This window comes from Mustela lutreola, chromosome 13, assembly GCF_030435805.1.
Source record: "Mustela lutreola isolate mMusLut2 chromosome 13, mMusLut2.pri, whole genome shotgun sequence".
NCBI lineage: Eukaryota > Metazoa > Chordata > Mammalia > Carnivora > Mustelidae > Mustela > Mustela lutreola.
This window is the reverse complement of record NC_081302.1, coordinates 53,055,206-53,082,799: the sequence shown is the minus strand read 5'-3', so window position 1 is coordinate 53,082,799 and position 27,594 is coordinate 53,055,206. Positions and strand designations below refer to the sequence as shown.

The 27,594-nt window shown below is 37.3% G+C and overlaps 1 protein-coding gene across 3 annotated transcripts in view; it reads left to right on the top strand.

Annotated features, from left to right (window-relative positions):
- The window catches only part of ELF1 (E74 like ETS transcription factor 1), a 107,959-nt gene that overhangs the window by 31,661 nt on the left and 48,704 nt on the right, over positions 1-27,594 (top strand). The gene's annotated exons all lie outside the window — the stretch shown is intronic.

Genomic DNA, 27,594 nt, shown 5'->3' with positions numbered 1-27,594 from the left:
ACTAAAACCCCTTCTCTACTTTAGTTATTCCTTTCTTTATTCAACTTTGTGGCTTTCCCTTTTTCTGCCTCTCTAATTCTGCTTTTCTTCCTCTCACTCCCAAACCCACCACTATATTGACCACAGTAAATAATTAAGCTACTTATTTTTTTTTCCAAATGTAATTAGCCTATTCTTTATCTCAATGGCTCTCCCAGTGTTAGTTTTTTTAGTACCATCTGGTACTTCTCTTCATTCCCTTATCCTTGGGTTTTTAGACAAAACATTCCTTTCCTGATTTAAGGTAAGATTTATAGCCTTTGAAAATCCTTTTCTCCTGGGAAATACGCTATTATTATTTGCAGTTGTTTCAGGCTAGGAAAAAGGTTGTTTTGTTTCATTTTAAAATACATGTGATGCTTGGATTTGATTTTTGGGATTTCTTTGGACATTTAACTCCATCACTGATTGCATATTCGTAGGTTTTACCTTATATTACTTCCCATCTAATGGGACATAGGTGTTGTCACAGACTGTGGAGAAGGGAAGAACAGTCCATCAGTTGAATGGTCTGAATATAATTATTGTTTCCATTGTTTGGCCAGGATATTTTGTTCTTTTGCTTAGGAGATGCTTCATATGGATGGTAGAAATTGAATTTGTAATAGCATTGAGTCAGCTGAAGTGATAAGGGCAGTTTTGACTGTTGGAGCAATCTCTTTCTCCCATTACTGTGAAAATCTACTGAAGAGAAAGTTTTTTTGTGTCACCTCTATCTTTGTGTCTTGTCAGATGGTGTATACTAGAGTAAAAGTTGCTCTTGATCTGTACTACAAGTTGAGGCATTTTACCCTTTATGAAAAAAATAACTTGGGTGCTATTTGCTTTGTTAGGCACCTGAGCTTTGGTTGTACAGATTTCTGTGCAAAAGCATTTTTATTTCTTCTCTACCAGCTGTATATATCTGAATCAGGAAAACTCTTCCTAAACTTCTCTTCTCTCACCCCTGTAGGAATTCAGAACTTTCCCTTTATCTGCCCTTTAATGCTGAGTAGTAGGTGTCCGCTCTTTTTTGTCTCTGTACCTTACAGCCTGAATTAATTGCTACTGTAAAAAAAAAAAAAAAGTAAGCAATATGAATGCCTTCTAGAGTTTGTCTGAAGCCTGATTTAAGAATTTTTATATTAAAAAATTAATGAAGTGATATATGCACATGATATTTAAAATCTGTAATGAAAAGCGGCCTCCCTCCTTTTCCCCTTACCTGCTGCCCAGAGGCAGCTACTTCTGTGAAAAGGGTTCTTTTTTTTTTTAATTTGTTTTCTTGGATCTATCCTTGTCTAATTTTCTCTCCCATATAATAGAAGCTCTTCAAGGTAGCAGGAACTAGTATGACTTTACAAGATAAAAAGTCATGTAAAGTTCATTGTCTGTGTGATGGATGCCCAGTCATATAGTGGGCATTGTGTTTGTGCAAAGTTGTATAGTATAAAAAAAAAATCAAGGAAAATTTGTTATTTTTGTGTTTTAGGAAATAGTCTTATGAGCAATGAAACTAAAACTATAAATATGAGGTGTTGAATTAGTAACTGTTTATGTGCATCTTTTTTTTTAATATCAAAATACTAAATGGAGGCTTAGTATTGTAGTGGGGCAATTCATTATCTTTTTTGTTTTAAAACTGAATTGTAGGAGTGCCTGGGTGGCTCAGTGGGTTAAGCCTCTGCCTTCAGCTCAGGTCATGATCCCGGGGTCCTGGGATCGAGCCCCGCATTGGGCTCCCAAATCTTTAAAAAAACAAAACAAAACTGAATTATACATGTAGGAGAATATATAAAGCATATGCAGTTTGGATATAATTACAGTGTTTGCCTGTTACACAACAACCGAGGTTAAGAAGTGGGCTTATTGTGTTAGAAGTCCCCTGCTGCTGCCCCGTGTTTGTTTCTTCTTAAAAATAATTACTATCTTGACTTTTGTGATAATCTTTTCATTAAATTTTTACCCCTTATAACTTCATGTAAATGCAGTCACACCATATATATTCTGTAGTGCCTTGCTTCTTTCATTCAACTCTGTGAGATTTATCTTAATTAATTTTAATTGCCATGTTGTAGTCCATTGTCTGTCTAGACCAGAAAGTATTTACTCTTTCTTGTTGATGACATTAGATTATTTCCAGTTTGGGAACATTCTTGCACATGGTTCATGGAACATATGTGCCAGAGTTCTCTAAGGCAGTATCATCATATTGAGGTATTAGAGCTGTTTACAAAGAGTATGGAGAGAATGGATGGTTCAAGATAATTTAGAGTTCTTCATTACTTTTCCTAGGAACAGAGGCCTGCCATTGATGCCTTCTTACCCATTCAATATCTTACCATGGTTTATTGTCCTGGGGGGTAAAATCCTTGAAGACCCTAAACAGATGGGCAATTGAAGCATTTCAGAGTAAGTTGTAGACGTCAACATATTTGACTACTAAACAGTTTACCATGCCTGTCATTTATTAGAGTTATTTCAAACAATTTTGAGTTAAATTCTTAGTAGAATGAATACAATGTAGTCCCAATTATGTACATAAAAATAATGTGATTATTGATACATATGTATTAAAACTATAAAAATGTGGATAGATAGGGGCAACATCGAATTTAGAATAATTGGGAGGGATAAAATGAGATTAGAGAGGTATATATAGGAGGTGTTAGCTATATGTGACTTTTTTCCTTAAGAATCTGAAACAAGTTATGGTAAAATATTAGTGTAAATAAAGCTGATGATGGCTAGATTAATGCATTCTCTTTCTCTTTGGTTGACCTATTTAATAATCAGTTTTGCTATGTAAGAGCTAGTTTATTTTTGTCCCACATTTGTAAATAACTGAGAAATAATGTTAATTTGCTGAGGAACAGAAGGTTGATTTTTTAAAATGTTGAATAAATTCTACATCATAAGATATGTTAACTGCCTGCTTCAGTTAAAGATTAGCTCAATTCAGAACGAAGTTGTAGGACTGTCCCGTATAACTAGTAAGATGACTCTAGACCTACTTCTGATGGATAACTTCCAGTTGAGATCCATTAAGAAGTTGGAGTTATAGTTTGCTAGAAATAATTCCATATTTAGAATCATCACACATTCAGATATTATTCAGAAACACATTTCAGGTGTGTCTGAGTGGCTTAGTCAGTTCGGCATCTACCTTTGACTCAGGTCATGATCCCAGGATCCGGGGATTGAGCCCTCCCTCTGGCTCCTGGCTTGGCAGGGAGTCTGCCTCTCCCTTTGTCCCGCCCTCCACCATTTTTGTGCATGCCTGCTTGCTCTCTTTCACATAAAACCTTTAAAAAACACTTTTCAGAACAAAAAGATTCATAGGACATATAAAATTAATAAGAGTATTAATTGACACTATTGATAGACTTCAGTAAGCTGTTACCCCAAATTAGATTTATTGACACAATCAATGTTTTTAACTTGCTTCCTTAAAATTCTTACAATAACGATAGCAATTCCTCTATCTTTGTTGATTTTTTTGTTGTTGTTATAAACTCAGTGTGGAATCTTTGTATGTAAGGTTTCCAAAATTTAATAATATAATTGGGGTATTTGCCATTAAAAAGTGAAAACAGAGATCTTAATCCATGTTTTTGCTTTCATAATAATCTTTTGGCTCTCTTTTATAAGATTTTCCCCACAATGGGGGTGCCTAGGTGACTCATTTGGTTAAGAGACTGCCTTCGGGGGCGCCTGGGTGGCTCAGTGGTTTGGGCTGCTGCCTTCGGCTCGGGTCATGATCTCAGGGTCCTGGGATCGAGCCCCGCATCGGGCTCCCTGCTCTGCAGGAAGCCTGCTTCCCTCTCTGTCTCTCTATCTCTCTCTGCCTACCTCTCTGCCTACTTGTGATCTCTGTCTGTCAAATAAATAAATAAAATCTTTAAAAAAAAAAAAAAAAAAAAAAAAGAGACTGCTTTCGGCTCAGGTCATGATCCCAGAGTCTTGGGATTGAGTCCCGCATCAGGCTCGCAACTCCACGGGGACTCTGCTTCTCACAACCTCACTCTTTCTCTCTCAAATAAATGAATGAGGTCTTTAAAAAAAAAAAAAAAGGATTTTCCCCACAGTGTATGTATAAGTCATGGCAGAGATGACAGGGATAGAGAAGAACAAATGGAAGTAGAAGTCCTACGATTTTATAGTAAGAAGGATTCTTGTAAGTTATGTAGTTCAAGAGTCTCCTGAGCTTTTTTTTTTAAATTAAATTCCCTTTTTCAGTCTGTATAATTTACTGATTCATTCAACAATTATGTATTATCTCTTAGGCGTTATTCTTGATGTTGGGGAATATATCAGTGAATAAAACAGAATTCATAAATTATATATATATATATATATATATATATATGTATATATATATCCTGTTAATTGACTTCCACTTAAAATGTATTCTAATTAAATTAAAAGATTAGAGAAAGTTACAGATGAATTAGATTAGTGATCCTCAAAGTGAAGAAAGCATTCTAGAACTTATATTTTTAACAGCTTTATTTTACCAAGGGGGAAAAAAGTGTATCCCACAGAGTTTTCTTTTCAATATACCATTCTTCTGAGAAAGGATCCTTGTAAAGGGCATTTAATAAATAATAATAGCCCATGTTTGTAAAGAATTTATATGTTGACAAATATAACCATGGAAACAAAAGCTCTTTGTCGTCCTCAATACTTTTAAGAATATAAATGGGTCTTGACACCAAAAGAATGTTGCATGATTACAAACCAGTGTTTTAAATATCATTCTTACAGAATTTTTTTCCATTCTTTTTTTTTTTTTAATTTTATTTATTCATTTGAAAGAGAGAGAGATAAAGCACAAGCAGGGGGAGAGGCAGAGGCAGAGGCAAAGGGAGGAGCAGACACCCTGTGGAGCAGGGAACCCAATGTGGAGCTCAACGTGGGGCTCTATCCCAGAGCATGAAGAGCATGACCCAAACCAAAGGCAGACACCCAACCATCTTAGCCACCCAGGCGCCTTTTTTTTCCATTCGTAAATTTTATTTAGGATTCCTAAACTATGGTTAAATAACTTGCCTAAAATTGGATAATTTAATAGATTACTGGTACTTACAGCATTTGATTTAATCTTTTTTCCTATTGATAATAAAGTGGAGCAGTCTTAAAAAAATCACAAGTGCTCTAAACTAGAGCTAGAACAAAACTGTTAGTTTAGAGGTTTTTTCCCAATAATAAAGACAGTGGATCACTTTTACCATATATTTATCTGTGTCCCTCCAAGTTCCTTCCACAAATAACAGCAAAAGTCACTAAAATTGGGGAGAGTATTGGGGCACATGGTGGGGCACATTGGTTGAGTGTCTATCTTTGACTCAGGTCATGATCCTAGGGTGCTGGGATTGAGCCCCAAGCACGGCTCTGCTCAGCAGGGAGTCTGCTTCTCCCTTGGCCTCTGCCCCTCCCCTTGCTCCTGCTCTCCCTCTTTCTCTCTAAAATAAATAAATAAAATCTTTTTTAAAAGCTGGGGACAGGCACCTGGGTGGCTCAGTTAGCTAAGTGACTGCCTTTGGCTCAGGTCATGGTCCTGGAGTCCCAGGATGGAGTCCCATGATGGGCTCCCTGCTCAATAGGGAGTCTGCTTCTCCCTCTGACCCTATCCTCTCTCATGCACGCGCGCGCGCTCTCTCTCTCTCTCTCTCAAATAAATAAATAAAATCTTTCCAAAAAAAGTTGGGGAGAGTATTATTTATATTTAATACATTGTAAATTATTAATTACAGCGATTATTAAATATGTAATATATAGTTAATATACTTATGTTTAAATTATATTTAATGTTAAAATATTAAAGTTGCTAGTAAAGGAATACAAATTAAATAAAATTACTTTTGCCCATCATATTGACAAAAATCAAAGTACTATGGGATGGTGAGAACACCATTAAATGTATCTGCATATAGTCTTTTGATAGCAGTATTAATCAAAAAGGCTTCTGGAGATCAATTGACTTACATTAAATGCTTTGAAAATGTACCTGTCTTTTGACATAACAATCTCAGTTGTAGGACTCTTTCTCAAAGAAAACTTAAGGATGGGAACAGAGATGAAACTTTGAAAATACTTGAACCACTGGTTTTTAATAGCACAGCAGATTATAAATTTTATGCCCTGTCTCCTCAAACTTTGTTTTCTTTATCCTCTTAAAAATTACCGAGGATCCCAAAGAGCTTTTATTCATGTGAGTTACCTTTATCAGTATTTACTAATATTAGAAATTAAAACAAAACTTAAAAATATTGATACATGAATATCCTGAAAAATAATAAACTCATTACATGTTAACTTAGTTATTTTTATAAAAGACAAGTGTGTTTTCTTTTTTTTAAAAGATTTTATTTATTTGACAGATCGCAAGTAGGCAGAGAGGCAGGCGGACAGAGAGGGGGAAGCAGGATCTCCACTGAGTAGAGAGCCTGATTCGGGGCTCAATCCCAGTACCCTGGGATTATGACCTGAGCTGAAGGAAGAGGTTTTTGTTTTGTTTTGTTTTGTTTTTTAAAGATTTTATTTATTTATTTGACAGAGAGAGATCACAAGTAGGCAGAGAGGCAGGCAGAGAGAGAGGAGGAAACAGGCTCCCTGCTAAGCAGAGAGCCCGATGTGGGACTCGATCCCAGGACCCTGAGATCATGACCTGAGCCAAAGGCAGCGGCTTAACCCACTGAGCCACCCAGGCGCCCTGAAGGAAGAGGTTTTAACTCACTGAGCCACCCAGGTGCCCTGACATGTGTTTTTTCAAAAACAAAAACTGTGTTGAAAGGAGTGCAAATCTTTATTTAATCTTTGGCTTAACAGAAGATAGCTAGATTTTCATATCTGCTTCTGTCGCAATATTTTGCTTTTGTTGAAGAATGTGAAGAAAATTTGGCCTAATACAGATTTCTAGTTGGAAAAATGGATGTATTTTTTTCTTTTTAATTTTTATTTATTTTTAAAATTTCTTTTCCATGTAACAAAATTCATTGTTTATGTACAACACCCAGTGTTCCATGCAATATGTGCCCTCCATAATACCCACCACCAGGCTGATCCAACCTCCCACCCCCCCAAAGGAGATGTATTTTTTTTCTTTTTTCTTTTTATTAATTTTTAAATATTTAATAAACATATAATGTATTTTTGTCCCCAGGGGTACAGGTGTGTGAATCGCCAGGTAAGGAGATATATTTTAATAGCCACTTCAGGTAGAGGCTTTTACTTTGATACTACACCAAAACTTAACGAATGCTAATTTCTTAATGCTTAGTGCAAAAGGGAGTCGGAAATCCTATCGGTGAACTTTTGACAGACAAAATCCATTTGTCTGTCTTGCACTTTGATGAATTAATGTTTTCCTGAGATAATATTCTTTAACATTATTTATTGATCATCTGAATATTCCAGATGTGTTGACCTGATATTTTTAAAAATCACATTTTTAAATATTATACTAGTCTTATCAAAAAGTCTTTTAAGTATTAGAAAGCTAATAAGCCCAAAGTAGTGTACATAAATTTTCTAAAATTTTGATTTTCAGTTGAAAGCTCGCATTTATCATTAGTGTCAATTGCTGTTAGTTGTTTTCCCGAAGTAACAGGGTCACTTTATTCATTTTTGGGAACTTGTATACCAGATACCCAGTTATGAATAATAAGCAGTTCTTTGAAGTAAAAATGGTGTTCCATGAAAAAAGCAGCTAGTTTAGCTCACAATTAAAGTAATTATTGGAGAGTCTGGCTGGCTCAATCGGTAGAGTGTGTGACTCTCGGCAGGGTCATGAGTTCAAGTCCCAGGCACCACATTGGGCATGGAGTCTACTTTAAAAACAAAAGACAAAAAAGCAAAACAAATAATTGGTGCTTTTGGTCAAGATAACCATTCTGTTTTAGAATGTGTATTTCTTATTTTATCACTCACAGTGCTAAAAAGGCATGTATTTAATGGTTGAAATTTAAGAAAAGAAATAGTTTTGCTCTTCATCAGGAATATTCTTTTTTTTTTTTTTTAAAGATTTTATTTATTTATTTCACAGAGGTCACAAGTAGGCAGAGAGGCAGGCAGAGAGAGGAAGGGAAGCAGGCCCCCTTCTGAGTAGAGAGCCCGATATGGGACTCGATCCCAGGACCCTGAGATCATGACTTGAGAGGAAGGCAGCAGCTTAACCCACTGAGCCACCCAGGCACCCCCTCCCCCCCCCCTTTTTTTTTAAGATTTTATTTATTTATTTGAAAGAGAGAATGAGAGAGACAGCATGAGACAAGGTAGGGTCAGAGGGAGAAGCAGATTTCCCACTGAGCAAGGGAGCCTGATGCAGACCTTGATCCCAGGACTCCAGGATCATGACCTGAGCTGAAGGCAGTTGCTTAACCAACTGAACCACCCAGGTACCCCTTCATCAAGGAAGTTCTTTTTTTTTTTTTTTTAAGATTTTATGTATGTATTTGAGAGAGAGAGACACTGAGAGAGAGCATGAGAGGGGAGAAGGTCAAAGGGAGAAGCAAACTCCCTGTGGAGCTGGGAGCCTGATGCGGAACTCCTTCCGGGGACTCCAGGACCAGGGCCTGAGCTGAAGACAGTTGTTTAACCAGCTGAGCCACTCACATGTCCCCATCAAGGACGTTCTTAAATGAAACTGCCTTCTTTTAAATGTGAGTGCCTTGTGGTAAAGAATACAGTGACTAGTATGGTTTGGTGATACAGCCTGTTTCATGCTAAGGCTAACATTTATGCCTGCCCGCCTTTGCTTTTGCACTCTTAGTGTAAATGTGAACATGGTGAGCAAAGGTAGATAGTACCCTAGTATTACTATGAAAATAGTTTTGACCTCATGAACTCTCTGATGCAAGGGGTTCTGGATCCTCTGTGGGTCTGAGGATTACATTTTGAGGATCGTTGTAATTTGGCAACCTTAGAAATAGTCCAAATGTCCAGAAATGGGGCTTGGCTAAATAAGGGATCATACTTCTACACAATTATATGATAGGAATATAAATTTGTGAAAGTCTGTGTTAAATATGAGCTTATTATACAGTATTTTTCTACACTGGGTGCCTCTGTAATGAGGAAATCAGCATTTCTCGAGTTTATGTGTTGATTCTGACCCTCAACATTTGCATTTAGTTGGTGATTTTGTAATTACGGAAAGAGAAAGAGATTAAAAGGCAAAGAAGGCAGTTGCTGTCTTCCCTTCCAGTCTGAGGGATTTCTGTGTAGTGACTTTGAGTTTAATCTTCAGTGTAAAAGGAATTGGCAGTGGTATCAATCATTTTTAAATGCTTTATAGAAATAGGTGCAATACGCTTTCAAATTCACTTCTTCCTTATAGAGTGACTTCCTCATTTGGCATTTTCTGATTTGATTTACATTTTCTTACTGTGTTGCTCTTAATTGGGAGAACTTTGAGTTGCTTTAGATTACTTAGCTTCTGAGTGAATTAAAGAAGTTTCTATAACAAGCACAGCCAGAGTTTTTCTCACTGTAGTTTAGAACATCTTGCTGATTGAACCATCACTGTGTCCCGTGTGTCAGTGTAGCCCACACCTTTTAGGCAAGTCAGAAAAAGACCATTAGGGTTAGACCTCCAGGCTTAAGATTTCCACCCATGGTGTTTGTTCTTAAGGGGAACCATCCATGTTCTGCGGAAAGTCAGAACACTTTTCATGAGAGGCATCATTGAAGATGGGCTGCTTTCTAGATCTTAGATATGTTTCTTTGTCATAATGGAAGTGTAATAACCATGACTTATTTTCAGTGATAATATTTTTCTAAGCGCTGAGTTCTAGAGAATGTTTAATGTTTAAAATTTCTTTTCAGATAATCTTTGTGTTTATTCAAAATTTTGTGTCTTGTTAAGGTGTGCTGGGAGAATATATATAGTATGATACTATTTATATAAATTTTAAAATATACCAGACAAGGGGCGCCTGGGTGGCTTAGTGGGTTAAAGCCTCTGCCTTCAACTTGGGTCATGATTCCAGGGTCTTGGGATCGAGCCCTGCATTGGGCTCTCTGCTCTGCAGGGAGCCTGCTTCCTCTTCTCTCTATCTGCCTGCCTCTCTGCCTACTTGTGATCTCTGTCTGTCAAATAAATAAATAAAATCTTAAAAAAATTAAAAATTAAAAAAAAATATACCAGACAAAACACATTCTTATGTATTAGAGCCTAAGTAAAAATAATGTGAAGATTTTAGATTTAAATTAGACTAATTAATTAGAATTAATGTTATGTGTGGGTTTTTTTAAGCCTTTATTTTACTTTTCAAAAAAATTTATTTGAGGGAGGGAGGGAGGGGTAGAGGGAGAGAGAATTTCAAGCAGGTCTCCCCACTGAGTGTGGAGACTTACATGAGCTCCATCTCACAACTCTGAGATCATGAACTGAGCCAAAATCAAGAGTAGGATGCTTAACCAACTGAGCCATTTAGGCACCCCAAAGTCATGTGTGTTTTGTTTTGACTGTCAGGGGAGCCTGAGTGGCTCAGTTGGTTAAGCGACTGCCTTCGGCTCAGGTCATGATCCTGGAGTCCCAGGAACCGAGTCCCACATCCCGCTCCCTGCCCAGCAGGGAGTCTGCTTCTCCCTCTGACCTCTCCTCTCTCATGCTCTCTTGTCACTCTCTCTCTCTCAAGTAAATAAGATTTAAAAAAATAATAATAATAAGGGTGAGTCTGGTGGTGGGTATTAAGGAGGGCATGTATTACATGGAGCGCTGGGTGTGGTGCTTAAACAGTGAATCTTGGGACACTGAAAAAAAAATAATCTGAGAGATGGTTTGAAATAATTTGCATTTAAAAACATGATTTATTTTGTAAATGATCTTATTGAAAATGTTTAATGATAAGAACTTTCTAAACTGGATGTTCTATTTGATCTTTTGATCTATGGATCAGAGACAGATTTATATGTTTTTAAAGGATAATTCACAACCTTTTAGTCTTAGGAATAAACTGAAAGGAAGGTGTAATGTACACCTGCCCTTGGTAGAAACAAACATCTGCACACCATCGTAGCATATTTGATTTTTGAGAAGGGGTGGACACTAGGTTCTTGGATGCTGTGAGACTTTCCACCATACTTAGGGTGATTGACCAAACATCAGAGGCGAAAGGAACTAACGTGTAAGGAAATAGATACTTCCCTTGGGATTCAGGGATCATTTATTCCTAGATATTGGGGACAATTGAGGTAATACTTTTACAAGAGCAGCAGTATACCAAGACATGCTAGGAAGACACTAATGACTCTTAGACTCTTGAAAAGAATGAACTAGATTCTTCCACTGAAAAATACTGGGTGAGAAAGAAATCATTTTCCATGCCACTCATTTAAGCAGAGTTACTTACTTTAGGAGCATGGTGCCCTGCTTCAAGTTGACTATTAAATGCATACTAAGTTCTGTTTAGAAAAGAGGTCACAGGAAGCTCTATATGGGCTTATGTATAATAAAATACTGAGTCATTCTGAACATGATCTAGAGAGGAAGGACATTGAATCCTGGTGAAATTGTAGTTGTGGTAGCTTACAGCGTAGGTAAGAATTGACCAAGATGAATGGAGAAAATGCTTGCATTGCATCCAAGATTTTATAGAATATGAGGCATTTGAATGATGAATTGAGTTGATTCTTAAGAATTACTAGTTTGGGGGCGCCTGGGTTGCTCAGTGGGTTAAGCCTCTGCCTTTGACTCGGGTTTTGATCTCAGGTTCCTGGGATAGAGCCCCCATATCAGGCTCTCCGCTCAGCAGGGAGCCTGCTTCTCTCTCCCTCTCTGCCTGCCTCTCTGCCTACTTGTGATCTGTCTGTCAAATAAATAAATAAAATCTCTCTCTTTAAACAAAAAAATAAAAGAATTACTAGTTTGGAAGGCAGCTAGGCATAATGAAAAGTAAGCACTTCTGCTTTAGTTGTAAGTAATTGCAAGTTTGCTTAAAATGACTTAGAGCAGTAAGAATTTACCTCCTGAGAACAGATTTTTATTTAATTTGTGTATATTCACAAATTGAGCATAAATGAGTAAATAATGTTAGCCAAGGTTGGGATACATAGGGAACTGGGCAAGGGGGTAGAAATAGTTTGGTTTGAAGGGGAACCTAAATTATAATCTGGGAAGAGTACTGACAAGAAGCCATGGTGACCAAAAATCAAAGAGGCAAGTAGTTATCTGCCCTGCTTTGAGTCAATTGCTGGAAGGTTAATTTTTTTTTTTTAAGGTGGTACTTATCTCTTACTTACCTAGGTAGTCAAGTGTTACTTCTCTAACCAGTTTGAGGGCTTATTCTATTGTTCAGACACTTGATTTTTTTACTCAGTCATTGTGGTTTTTCAAGTCTTAATTTGTAAGACATTTACTCTTAAGGATACTTTTTCAGAAAACTGTAATAATGAGTTTTTGTGTGCATAATGAACTTAGATCCCAGCCTCAGAATACCTTTTTATTTGCTCTGTTTTCATAAACACTCTTCACCATTCCTATTTTATAGTTGACCGTACTTTCATACAGTTTCACGTAAACTATTGGACTATTTATAAAACAAGACCTAAAGATGTAGCAGAGAAGGCAGGAAGTACTTGACGTTTGTATGCCATATCTTGTTCTCTGCTTCCTGTCAGTTAAACCACGATGAGAGGAACAGAGACACAGATGTACAATTGCTGCTTTAATTTCCCATTAGGGAAATTAAAGCTTGTTTCATTGAACTTCTGTCACTCGTTGATTCTAGGTTGTAGACTTGTTTTGTATTATATGGATTGTATGGAATACAGTTACATGTTTGATATAGAAAATATAACTTTTATATAATTAAACATGTGTTTTGTGAAATTTATACAGGTCATAAAGGATTGGCTTTCAGATTTGTATGTAAGATATATATTCAATATGAAGTGATAAACTAATATTTTGATCTTGAAATTTTAGTATTTAAGCATAATTTTATTTTTGTATTTTGGCATATCCAGATTTAAAGCATTTTATTGTACAACTTTAAGATGACAAAAGGAAGGTCAGAGAGCTTGACTTACTCAAAATATAGTAGATGGAAGAACTAGAATTTGAAAGTGTGTTTTCTGATATTAGTAGGTCCTGTGTCCTTTTAGGAAAAAGTTTGTTTTTATTAAATTCCTATTACACTTATTATTCATATTATTCAGTAATTCAGACTTTCAAATTTACCTTTGTCTGTTCTACCTGGAATATCACCCCCCCCAAGCCCCGCCCCCGCCCCCTGCCGCCATCCCCACCACCTCCCTCATGTTATCTCTGCTTTGAAAAAAAGAAATGCTACTTACGCCTAAAGACATGGCCCACATGTCACTTCCCTGTGAAGTTTCTCAGGTTCTCACAGGTATTTAACTCTTTCTCATTATTCCTTTAGCACTTGGTTGATTTAATTATTTACATTGTTCTTTGGTTATCTGTTTACCTACTTTTTTCTTGCTTAAGGCAATAAACTACTTCTTTATTTTTCTTTTCTTTATTATACTTCTTTATTTTAGGTACCTAGTACCTAGCATGTAATAGATTTTATAAATATTTCTTAGAGGAATAAATACATGCTTGATATTTCTTCGTTCTAGAAACAAAAAAGCTGATTAAAGAACTATAGTATGATTCTTTTCTATAATATTCCTTTATGGTTTATTTGTAAGAAACAGTTTCATTATAAGATTTCTTTCCTGCTTCTTCCTTCCCCCTCTTTGTTTTTGCTGTTTATAGAAATGAAGTGTCTTAATGAGATTATTAGTGTTTTCAGCATAAGTGGAAGTGGTGATTATTAGCTCACTAAAAAATACGGCTGAGAATACCTTAGTATTGATTGCTGTACATCAAAAATCTTTTTCTTTTGTCTTCAGATTAATCTGGAGAAAGTGTCTAGCTCTCCATTACAGTTTTTCTGATTTCTCCACTGAATAAAAGGAATAATTCCCTTTACTGCTTCTTGCTTCTTCCTGTATTTTCTGATTTTATTCCTAAGTCTTATGTACCTCAGTGAAATTGCGCTTCTAAAGTACTGTCTTTCAGTGTCAACACAGAAAATAAAAAATAAAATAAAAATAAATAAATTATAGTCCTATTATCAACAAAACAAGATTCTTTGCAAGCAGGATTTTATTTAGACTGGTCTATTCTAGGAATGTTTTTTAAAAATTCATGTATTAACAGTTTTCCCAGCTGAAAATGGATGTGGGTTACAATCTTATTTTTAAAAATCAAATTTAAATGATCCAATAAAAATCAAATCTAAGGATTCAGATCTGCTTTTAAAGCTTAAAGGAAAAATTATGAAGCTATATGAATTTCACTTCTTAAGAAGTTTCAAAAGAACAAGTGAAGTAGTTCTTATGTTTATTAAAACAGGTCTTAAAAAAAGAAAACTGACTTAGACAAGACATTCGGAAAATAGGGTTGTTGGGTGTTCTTTTATATGTGGGGCTTCCTGGTTTTGCCCCATTTGTTTGTGGCACTTGTGTTTCTTTGTGTTTGAGTCAGAAAATACATGTATATATGTTTCTTTGAGCATAGTAAAGCCCAGAACACCACCAGTTGGCTCTGGCAGGTGAAAACATCACATAAAATTCTGTGAAAGACTAAAGCAGACATAATGAAACAGTAATGTTTTATCATTTTAATGAAGAATTACAGTAAGTAAATATTTTTTATTAACAAAAGACAGTGTCCTTTGATCTTGTGGCCTAATTTGACTTGCAACACAATATACTTTTTATTTTTTTAATTTCTTTTCAGAGTAACAGTATTCATTGTTTTTTGTACCACACCCAGTGCTGCATGCAATACGTGCCCTTCCCAATACCCACCCACAATATACTTTTAATATGCGTTTAAATTATATTAATAAAGGACCATAGAAATAATTTATCTAAGTCTTTTGTTCTTAAGTAGCTTAATAAAGGACCATAGAAATAATTTATCTAAGTCTTTTGTTCTTAAGTAGCTTGTAACCTGGAGAGATGGGACATAGTAAATAATTATAGGATAACAGGGGAGAATGAGCTTTGTGTCTCCTCCTGCTGTGTTATGTATATTATTGTGATTAGCATTTGACTTAGGTGGTAGATTATGCTGGCTCACAGGGCCAGACTGCGCCTTAGCCACTTTGCTTTCCTTGTCTTTTCTTCTGCCTGAATCTGGCACCTAGGTCTCTATGAGCCCTGTTAAGTAAATTTAAAAATATAGCTAGTACTGATAGGATTTCGGAAGACCATCTAGTATATAGGAAAAGACAATACAGGGAGACTTTACTCTTCTTCCTTGAAATGTTTATATTTGTAAAGAGAATGCTTTTTTAAAAAAATCCCAATAAACTCTCTTGTTAAATTTCAATTCAAAGTTGGGGCGCCTGGCTCGCTCAGTTGGTTAGGCGTCTGCCTTCAGCTCAGGTCATGATCCCAGATTTCTGGGATCGAGTCCCACATAGGCTCTCTGCTCAGTAGGGGGGTCTCCTTCTCCCTGTGTCTCAGCTCCCACTGCTTGTGCTCTCTTTCTCTCTCTCTCTCCCTCTGTCTCTGTCAAATAAATAAAATCTTAAAAAAAAAATTCAATTCAAAGTCAAAATAAAAATTAAAGTGAAACAGAAGCTCTCTGGTTATCTCCATCTAGGTTACTCAGCTTTGCCCTGAAGAAACCTGCCTTTAGGTTTAGCTGTAGTTCTCCCCATCTCTACCCTCACCCCATGTTTTCCTTTTCCCTCTCATGTGTACTTAAAGATTGTCTTTAAAGTGCAGCATTTCTCCCACAACTCTTATCTTAGAGTAGGAGAGGTCACATTTTCTGTGCCTAATTGTTAGGGGTTGAAAGATAGTGGGAGATAGACTTGGAAGGAGAGTGGCAGAAGTTTCTACTCCTGCCGTGAGATAACAACCTGTATTGCCCGACAACCTCACATTTTTATTTATTTTTAAGATTTTATTTATTTATTTGACAGAGAGAGAAAGTGCACAAGTAGGGGGAGCAGCAGACAGAGGGCAGGGAGAAGCAGGCTCTCCGCTGAGCAGGGAGCCTGATGTGGGGGCTCCATCCCAGGACCCCAGGATCATGACCTGAGCCAGAGGCAGCTGCTTAACTGACTGAGCCACCCAGGCATCCCAACCTCACATTTTTAATGCAGACTATTTTGAGGGGAAACAATGTTTTCATTAAGATCATTAGATTAGATCAGGAAGCAACAAATATCGATGAGGATGTAGAGAAAAAGGAACCCTCACTGGTGGAAATGCAAACTGGTGCAGCCACTGTGGAAGACAGTGAAGAGGTTCCTTAAAACGTTAAACATAGAACTATACTATGATTCAGTAATCACACTGCTGAGTATTTACCTAAAAAATACAAAACACTAATTCAGAGTTGTTCAGAGGGGACACAGGCAGACTTATACTTATTATAGCATTATTTACAATAACCAAATTATGGAAGCAGCCCAAGTGCTCATCAGTAGATGAATGGATAAAGAAGTTGTGGTGTATATATACAATGGAATACTACTTAGCCATGAAAAAGAATGAAATCATGCCATTTGCAATGACATGGATGGAGCTAGAGAGATAATCTAAGCAGAGTAAATAAGAGAAAGGCAGATACCACATGTTTCACTCATGTGGAATTTAAGAAACAAAACAGTGAACAAAGAAAAAAAAAAAAAGACAAATTACAAAACAGACTTGATAGAGAACAACCTGATGGTTACCAGAGGGGAGATGGGTGAGATGATGGGTGAAATAGGAAGAAAAAAAAGATAACTAGATGAGAAGCCTCACGAAGGCAGATGTTTTTGTTTACCACTTTATTTGTATTTTATTTGTTTTGTTTACCACTTCATTTATAGCATCTAGGGGAGGGTCTTGGCATATTGTAGGTACTTAGTGGTATTTGCTGATTGCATGGAAAGGTGTAAGCATGAGCGGAAGTCAGACATGTGCTCAAACTCTCTGAACACCTTGAGCATTCATTGGCAGGTAGTTATCATGAACCATCTGTGTAAGATAAGGGGAGTATGGTGGTGACCATGACCAGGTCCCTGCCCTTACATGGTTGGTTCCCCCAGTCCTTGGATCCTTGTGTAAATAAAGTGAGGTGGGTATCACTAATGGAACGAATAAATAACAGATAGCAAAGTATTTAGCAGAGGGCTGGGCACACAGAAATGGTAGCGATCGATTACTTTCTTCCACATATTTATTTTGTAATTTGTTATCATTTCTTAAGCTCTTTGAGGATAAGTGTCATGATTTTTTGTGTTTTTTTAAAAACCTCAGTGGTTGGGGTTCCTGGGTGGCTCAGTTGGTTAAGTGTCTGCCTTTGGCTGAGGTCATGATCTTGGGGTCTTGGGACAGAGCCCCTCATCGGGCACCCCGCTCAGTAGGAAGTCTGCTTCTCCTTCTCCCTCTGCCCCTCACTCCTGCTTATCTGTTCTTTCTCTCTCACTCACTTAAATAGATGAAATCTTTAAAAAAATTAAAAAATTAGTGGTTGTTATAAATGTTTAAGAATTAAAGTAGTATGTATGTTTTGCTTTATAAATTGTAAAATTTAGATGTGTGAGTTATAACTAACAAATGATAATGTAAATAAACCTTACTATGCTCTTTTACAATTTCTGGATGTGTCTTTATGCGAAAGCATATTTAAAAGTCTAATAAGTGAGGTACACTTGGCTGGCTCAGTCAGCGGAGTATGTGACTCTTGATCTTGGGGCTATGGGTTTGAGCCCCACGTTGGGTATAGAGATTACTTAAAAATAATATCTATTTTCAAAAAAAATCTAGTAAGAGCCTTTTTCATCTATGATGGTGACTTTGAATTCTTGAACTTTCCAAGAGTAAGGCAAACCCATAAAGCAGAAAATACCTTTATTAATGCACCCTCCCTTGGTCAACTCCATGTTTTCACAGGAGCACTGCTCTTCTGGACATCTCTCTGGAAGGAAGTAAAGCTTCCTTAAGTGTTGCTGATAGTAGTATCTATTCAGTGACCAAGAAATGTGCATCTGTCATGAATATCCTTTCTTCACTGATTAACTAAATGAGCATCACCTATTCAAAATATGATTAAATGGTACTGACAAGATACAATCATCTGTACATTCATCTAGTTCCAGTGTTTCAGTTTCACTCTTATTCAAATGAATGTAGGACAGTTTTGATGTTCAGTTGAATAACTTGAAGAAAGGTTATGTGCTAATGTCAATATCTTTTTGAAAATCGTTTTTTCTTGTTTTCCCCCCTCTTCTTATCACCTAAGGAAAAACAAAAGCTTGAAGTCAATTAGGTGAAAACAAAAACTTGAAGTAAATTAGTTAAGTGAATTTCCTTTTAAACAATTTTATAGCACTGTAGGCATTTTAAAAACCATCATTGAGAATCTCTATTATAAGTAATTAATGAAGAATTTAAGGAGGGCAGTGTACACATTGGTGCCTGGAAGCTATCCATGTAGCAATCAAGTTGTGGAATGTCTGTTTAAGCTGTTCTCATCATTTTTGGATGGTAGTTACCAGATCCCAGGTATGTGACTTGCATTGAGCTTTGTAATCATAGGGACCACACTCTGTTGTTGCAACTTGATTTGAAAACCTTCAGGAACTTTCTACCTCTTCCCAAATCAAACCTAAGTACTACTCCCTGCCTTTCAAGTCTCCATAATTTGGTTTTGCTTTGCTTACTTAACCACATTTTCCACCATTTCCCATTGACACCTCTTAGCTCGTGTGAAGCTGGTAATTTGATGAGTTTTGATTCTCAGTATTCACGTGTGTGCACATGCACTTTTGCACACATGCTATACTTTATTCTTTTCCCTTAATCTCTCAATGACCTGCTACCTTCCTCTCAGATTGACTTTAGGTCCTTTGTTGTCTATGAGTGTTTCCTCAATCTGTTTGCCCATGCCCTCTTCTGAAATGGCTGTTGAACTGACCAGCTTTATGAGCATTTAATTTCCTACTACCTTTGTGGTGTTCTGAACTAGGTTATATCTTTCATGGGAACGAGGCCATGCGTTATCTTTTTGTATTTACCACAATACTGAGTTTGGGAAAGTGTAGTAAATATTCATCAATGTGTTACTACTAAGACAATCAATAGAAGCATAGTTTCTTTAGAAAATGGAAGTTGTAGGAGTGCCTGGGTGGCTAAGTTGGTTACACATGTGCTTTCACCTCAGGTCATGATCCCAGGGTCGGGGGATCAAGTTCCACATTGGACTCCCTTCTCAGCGAAGAGTCTAAGCAGACTCCCTGTGCCTCTCCTCTCTTCTCTCCACCGCCCCCCCCATCCACCTGCTTATGCTCTCTCTCAAATAAATAAATAAAATATTTTAAAAGAAAGGATGTTCGGATGTCTGGATTGCTCAGTCGGTTAAGTGGCTTCCTTTGGCTCAGGTCATGTATCCAGGGTCCTGGGATCAAGTCCTGGGATCAAGTCCTGGCTCAGTGGGGTGCCTGCTTCTTCCTCTGCCTGCTGCTCCTCCTGCTTGTACTTTCTCTCTCTCTGACAAATAAATTTAAAAAATCTTAAGAGAAAATAAAAAAAAAATTTAGAAATGGATGTTGTGGGATCTTCTGATTAGCTCTAGATATACATCAGATAAGTATCACAAAGCATTTCCTCTCACCTAATGTAAGATGTTGATGCACTTCAGTTAACTGAAACAGATTCATATGATTTAAAAATTGAGTGAGCAATTATATTATGAAATATAGAAGAGCCTAAACTTTTAATTATTTTGTATTTTTATTTAATTATTTTGTATTATAAATCTTTATATTTCTTGTGAGGAATATTTAACGTTTGCTTCTAAGATTTCTAACAGTAAGAAGATAAAACGCTACATGCATAATTTATAAATATTGCGTATCTATATTTTATGTCTGTTACAGTACTAAGCTCCTGTCCATCTACTTTCTTATCTCTCATCTGTGGTTTTGTTGCATCTAGTTTTTTGGTGCCATTGAATTTAGAATCTGAGGTGATTGCCAGATAGCTGTGAGGATAAAATGGGAAGAATCCCATTTTAAGGATCTTGACATGGGACACCAGAATTGTTCGATTACATCTAGACTTTCTTAAGATAGTTTCCTATTATTTAAAGAAGAAAAGCGGTAATGCTATGAAACACGGAGGTCATTAGATCATTAGAGGTCTTCTCGCATGTGGGGAGCAGGAAGTTTTGTGTACAAGGAATCTGAAACTCCATCAAACTTGGAAACTTGGGAAAAGGTGAAAACATTTTACTTCTCTGGAGTTTATACTTGTAAGTCTGTTCCCACTGTGATTTTGAAAATGCCACAGGTATAAATGATTGTGATCATCTAAGAATGTATGGAGAGATCTGGATTGAGCATGGCGGTGAGCACAGAGAGAAGCCTGGGAAAGGGTAGTGCATACGGGGTTGGGATGGGAGGACGGGACAGAGCTAATTTTGGCTTCTATAATATTGGGGTGAGGTCAGGGGACCATGAAGACAGTCAAATGCAGAAATGCTGGAATACCTCTTTTTTCTTTTTAAAGACTGTTTATTTATTTGACAGAGAGATAGAGAGAACATAAATAGGCCAAGCGGCAGGCAGAGGGAGAGGGAGAAACGGGCTCTCCGCTGAGCAGGGAGCCGGACATGGTGCTCAGTCGCAGGACCCTGCGATCATGACCTGAGCTAAAGGCAGCTGCTTAACCGAGTGAGTCACCCAGGAGCCCCTGGATAACCCTTTCTGAGTTGGGTGTGAAGAGTAGTAATATGGCAGAGGTATTCTCTTAAACTTGGTCCATGGAATATTCTTGTTCACTCTTTCAGTCCTTATTTTGTTCAGCTATTCTGCTTTACAAATCTGACCAGCCTTTCACAACACAAGGAAGAACCCCACTAATCCCTGTTCATGGGTTTGAACTTCTTCCTATAAGTAGTGAGGTAGTTTTGAGTAAAGAGGTAAGTTGCTGATATTTTTATTTGTGTTAAGCTGTTCCTTTGACTGGATGAAGAAAGCCTGGAGGGAAGCTAGGGTAAAGGTGGTAAACTGGAGGGACAGTGCGTCTCTCCTGAAGAGTCAAACTTCTTATGACAATACAGTTTCTTCTGGAAGAGTGTTGTGTGGGCGTTGGAGGTGGGGGGAGGCATCGCATGCAGCAAAATCTCCTGGGGTACTTTCAAACTAAATGTCCCTGGCTTTTCTCCTGCAGTCTGGACCAGAGTGAAACACTGTTACTGATGGAAACCTGCTGTGTGTTCAGGTGGGGGAACCATTGTTGTAGCATCTTCTAAGAGGATGAATATATTAACGGGAATAAACAACCCCAGAAACGAAACAGAATTTTCCTGCAAGTTGATTCTTCAGAGATTTTCTGGCTTTGCTTATAAGCCCATTGGAGCATGTTTGTGTTTCCTGGACAGGTGTGTTTCTGTCAGAGTTCAGGTTTTGGGTGCTGGAGAGAAGAAAGTTCCTTCAGTTTATCTATATAATAAAAAGTACCCATTAATGACAAAATTTTGATAATTATCACTTTCAAATTTTTTTGAGAAGGGAAAGGAGTTAATTTTTTTTTTTTTTTTTTTTTTTTTTTTAGGACCTGGGTTAAAACACTATCTGATTACTGTTGGATATCTCCTTTTGGTTTTAAATTCTCTCATTTGCAGAACACATACAGAAAAAGGGTTAATCTTGAGACCGCAGGTATTGACAGGTCTAGGTATGTGATCTGTTTGGCTGTTTTGCAAGGTGCTATAAATGCTGCCTGAGTGTAACCTGACACCAGGTAGGCCAGGGTGGCCAAGGATGGAAGTGGAGAACAATGTGAAAGAACCGGAATTTCAGGTCTAGGCAGTGAGTAATTGCAGCCTGGCCTCGGAGTCCTAGAACTGAACATCTGGGTGTCAGCAAAAAGAAGCAAGCATAGAGAAGTCAGCCTCTTGGCTTAATCATATTGACTGTGTGTGTATCTGTTTTTACCTTACAGTGCTTGAGGTAAGATGAGTTTCTTCATGTTTTCCAAGGCCTGCTTCAGCTTTGCTTATGTCACTAGAAGCCTGACCAAAAACACCAGTTTGTGCATCATTCACACAAAAGTAAAATTACATTTTTCAAAAAGTTCTAGGCACTTCAGTTTCCCTTCCCCCTCTCCCCCACCCCAAACTGCAGGAAAGGTGCTTTAGGCAGAATAGCTATTTAGGAGATATTGGTACTAGAATGGTTTCAAGGACATATTTTTAAACTTCTAAATTTCCTTAAATCCTTTGAATATTTGAAATTAAAGGTAGGGACATAGAAAGTTTTTCTTTTTCATTTTTTTTTTAAGTAAATTTTTTTTTTAAATTTTATTTATTTATTTGACAGAAAGAAATCACAAGTAGATGGAGAGGCAGGCAGAGAGAGTGGGAAGCAGGCTTCCTGCTGAGCAGAGAGCCTGATGCGGGACTCGATCCCAGGACCCCGAGATCATGACCTGAGCCGAAGGCAGCGGCTCAACCCACTGAGCCACCCAGGTGCCCCTCTTTTTCATTTTTTGAAACATTTTCTTTTTGAACTAAATTATGAGACCCCTCAATGCATTGGGGAATGATTTATTCCTCTTGTAACATTGACTTGTATTTTTTTAACTTCTGTGTTGTGTATAGAGTACATGAGTTAGTGCTAATACAGTGAGATTTATTTTACAATTGGTGCCTTTTTTTGTTCTTTCTTTCTTATTCATCACTAGGAACTGAGAGACCAACCACGCTTGTTTGGGGAAGTTCAAATCTGGTTACTTAACTTAAATGTAACACACACTCTGGTGTGTTTTTTAAATCATTTTTTCCATATTCACATTTTTTAAAATTTAAGTGATAGAAATACTGTATTCAAAGAATTAGCAAGAATAATATTAGTTAAAATTTGTTTTCAAGTATTTTCATTAATTATCAAGTTGTGGTAGCCTTTTATGAAAAGGTTTCTAAAGGGGCGCCTGGGTGGCTCAGTCCCTTGAACGTCTGCCTTCAGCTCAGGTCATGATCCCAGGGTCCAGGGATCTAGCTCTGGGTCAGGCTTCCTGCCCAGAGGGGAGTCTGCTTCTCCTTCTCCTTCTGTGTGTATGTGTTCTCTCTCTCTCTCTCTCTCTCTCTCTCTCAAATAAACAAATAATCTTTGAAAAAAAAAAAAAGGTTTATTAAAGTTTTCACTCTCTTGGCTGAGTGAAGGTAAAGCAAATGGTATGATATGATAGAGCTTGGGAAAAAATAATAATAGTAGAACTTTAAGTTTTAAAACAATAACAGAAATCTACAAACTCCTGTACTTAAAGTTGTTCCAGGTAAAAATGTGATTAAAAATGATTTACTACGTATCAGAAGTTTGCACAGAATAGTATAAAGATCACTACAGATCCTTGTGTAAAAGACTTCTTTGTTTCCAGATATTCTGCTAAAGACCAATATTGATGAGATTCTATTAATGTAAATAAAGGGGCATGAATAGAGAATGGGGCTGGGAATTTGGGCCTCTCTTGCTTTCTTTGCCACTAACTTTCTTTGTGACCTTGGACAAGTCAGATAGTGCCAGGTCCAAATTCTTTAGCTTGTCAGTGACTGTGTTGATTTATGTAATCCTTAGTGTTTTTTTCAGCTTTAAAATTGTGTAATTTCACACTTTTTAGATTGAGAACAGACAGGCCCTGGGATGATCGTACAGAATATATCTTGGTACCGCCGATTTATTGTTTTCATTTCTTCTGGAAGCTAATGTGTAAAGCATTCTACTGTATTAGAAAACACATGAAAAGTCCTGACTGTAGTATATCACACGGGAATCCCAGTCATTGCAGATTATGAGTTTATTGCTTGCTTCTCCTTTTAATTTACCTAGCTTTTTTCCTCTTACTTTTCTTATTTGATTTTCTTTCATTTCTACTGTGTTTCTTCTAAGGTAATGGTTTTTCCAAATATGCTTGCTTTTCTTATGTTGTGTATGTCTGTATGTTGAAAGGGCCTTTTATTAGGTCATCACTTCATATAAAAATACTTTCTGTTCAGATATTCGGCATCTGGTGTCTGGAGTTACTAGAGAATTCCAGTTCTTTAATTACTTTCAATTTTATAAATATGCATATATACATAAATGTAAGCACTGTTTGCATACTTTATTAAAGGTAATCTTTCAATCACCCCATTGCTCTAAGCTGGTATATTTTTACCTCCTTTGGGCTAGAATTGTTCGAAACATTTTTATTATACCTTTTGTTTACTAATTTTCCTTTTCAGTATAATGAGTTGGTGGCCTGGTAACTTCCAAAGGGTAGCAATGATTTGTTTTTAAATATCATTATGAATTAATAGGTTTTTAGACCCTTGTGTTTAGAGCCCCTTTGAAGGAAACTTAAATTATGTTCAATCAGGGATGAAAAAAGCAGATATGAGAAGTTAAAAACTGATTTTGATTGTCATGTTTTTATAATAACTGAAATATTTTACAATAAATTAAACAAAATAGACTGTTTGAGTTGGTTGTAGGAGCCATCAATGCCTCTGAGGGTTTGTGTTTACAATTAGTAAATTCATTTTGTTTGGAACAGGGGCATAATGGAACTCTGTGTTAGGGGAAGCTTGCCAGACAGGGTGAGGTCCGAGCCTAGAAGCAGCTGGATTTATCAAGTAGGTGCCAAATTTTCAGGCGCTGGGATAGAATTATACTTTTGTTGATAACGGGCTATATAGTATTCTCTGTTGGAGTCTAGCTGTGGTCAAGGAGATTCCCAGAGAGTATGGAAATGAGACTTAAGGACAAATCAGTCATGTGGCACACACCTGTTACTCGTCTCTTGCATTGTGCGGAACCTGTAATGAAGCTGACGTTTATGGAACAGAAGTTATCTGCCAGGCATTCTGTACATGGAGTTTGTATCCCATCTTCACAGCAACTCTGGATGTTGGTGTAGTATTTTCTACCTATTTTACAGAAAGGGGACACTGACACAAAGTATCTTGTCCAAGGTCACAGAGCAGAAGATTCAAGATCCAGGTGGTCTGACTCCAGAGCTTGTGCTGTTTTAACTGTTTTATAATTTGACCATAACTCTGCAGCTTATTTTGTTGATTAAAAAAAAGTAGGAACCTTATTGTTGAGACCCTCCTGTGGCATGTCTCCTGGGACAAGAAGAATGTGATCTGATCTAGTTGAAAGACCCGAGAGCCAACTTGGGGAGTTTTTACTATTCAATGGTTGTTCAACTAGGTGACTTTCCATAGTTGAGCAAATAAGGTAGCTGTTTATGTCTGTATTGGATAAACGGTGTTCACTTATATTTTTTCTTGTTATTTTATAAAGACTAAGTGACACTTTGAAAATGAAGTAGGTTTGAGAATTACTAATGACTCAGCGTGTTCCTGAATATCCTACACATAGTTAATGGTTATAATACTTACAGTTAACTGAAGACCTTGTAATTTGTTAGGGTAAAGCAAAAAAACACCTTTTTCTCTTCATTCTGAGTACTCACATCTTTTTTCATACTAGAGCAACTTTGAGGAATAAGATGTAAGTTCCATCTGAGACATGTTTTAGACACATTGACTCTGAGGGGCACCATTGTGAACTTCTCTAATATAGTGACTGGATTTGGAGATGAGGAGCTGAACTTGAGATGGAAATTCTCCCCCCCACCAATTTGATATATATTTGTATTTACTTAGAAATCTGTGTTTCAAACTATCAGAGCATGGAAGACTTGGGTAGTTTTAGAGGCTAGGCTGTGTACTCTTGCCCTGGGCAGAGTCCTGATTTGGGAGGTGAGGGATCTCTTTGCAGAGGTGTTAAGCCTTCAGATAGTGAGACCTTAGGCACAGGGACTCAATTTATTCATGAAAAACTGAATCATTGATCTAGATGTTCAGTCTCTTCTATTACTGAAAAGATTGTGATGCAATTGGAGCTTTGTTCTTTAAGTATCTCGAATATGTTTGGGTGATGCCTCTAGATCCAGAATCAGGAAATTTCTTCCCAAGACCCCTCTTGGTGCCATAGGTTATATAACTACTGAGAGAAGAAGGCATGGGAAGGAGAGAAGACCAGAGGATCTGATTAGGCCAGTAAAGTAATTCCAAAGCTTTTCTTATACATTTTCAGTTTGTGAACTTCTGTATAAAAATGGGCAAAAGCTACCCACCAGACTGAAGGTGTCTCTTTCTACCCTAATTAGTGATCATGAACACTCATTTCAGTTGTGGTTTATTACCTGGGTGTTAGTGTGTATTGAAGGGTGTGGGTATGTTGATTGTACTTATTTTTGACATTTTTGAACATTTATTAACACATAATAGTGTGGAAATGCTAAGAAAAAGTATACGATTGCCGTGGAAAAGAAAGTGAAACTTAACTTTACATACATGTGTTCACATTGGTCACTGGTAGAGAGTCACTTTGTATTTACAAATAAATGGATTTGGAATGGGCCTTTTGGGATCTATACCTTTTACAGAGAAACTTTTGTTACCAGGAAACATCCTTCGACTGTGGTTATACTTGCTTTTTAAAGATTCTATTTATTTGAGAGAAAGAGTGCACAAGCAGGGGGAGGGGCAGAGGGAAGAGGGACAAGCCGACTTCCCTCTGAGCAGAGAACCAGGCACAGGCTCAATCCCTGGACCCTGAGATCATGACCCAAGAGCCCCCCTGGCACCCCAGTATAATCCTTTTTACATTACTGTGGGCACACAGGTTTGTTAGGTACAGAAGGTATTTTTAGACAGCGGTTACTTCCCCAGAGAAGATTTGCTCTATTTTGCTCCCTGGCATATTGTTTTCAAAATAACAGGCATTCAAACATTTATTCAGTTGAATTAAGGAGACATAATTTTCAAATGTGAAACAATTTGCAGTTAGTGCTAACTTAGCGGACCGGAAGTGCTGTATTTCTGAAGGGAGTGATTCCAATAGGTGGAGGTGTAGAGATGTGGAAGGTTTAATCAAAGAAACGGGACTTGATACTTGAGTGGAAAGATGTGAATGGATGCTGAGGAGGGAGAGGTATCTGGGAATGGGGAATAAGTAGAATTTAAGAAGAGAGGCAAGAATGAATACAATCTGTGTGAAGGAATATAAGAAGGAGACATGTAGGTAGCCAGTCAGTTAAGTGTCTGCCTTCGGCTCAGTTCGTGATCCCAGGGTCCTGGGATGGAGCCCCACATCAGGCTCCCTGCTCAATGAGGGGTCTGCATCTGCCTCTCTCTGCCCCTCCTCCCTGCCTTTGTTTTCTCTCTCTCAAACAAATAAAATCTTTTTAAAAAGTGGGGGAGACTGTAAGAAAGCAAGTGCCGTACAGAAGAATAAGATTGGTTAATAATTTAAGGGGAAAGATTGTAAGTAACATTTGTCCAAAGCCAAATGTTTGTCTTATGCTTATATTTCTGTCCATGTTCAGTTTAGGTCAATGCATTGTTCTTCCCTCCAGTTACGGTGCATTGCTGAAAAACTAGTTGAATGCACTAAAAATAAAAATGCTTTTCTAGTACTGGAGTTGAATCGTATTTGAAAGAGGTGGGGTGGAATAGATGTTGGAGACTGCTGGGTTAGAATCAGTTCTAGCACCTGA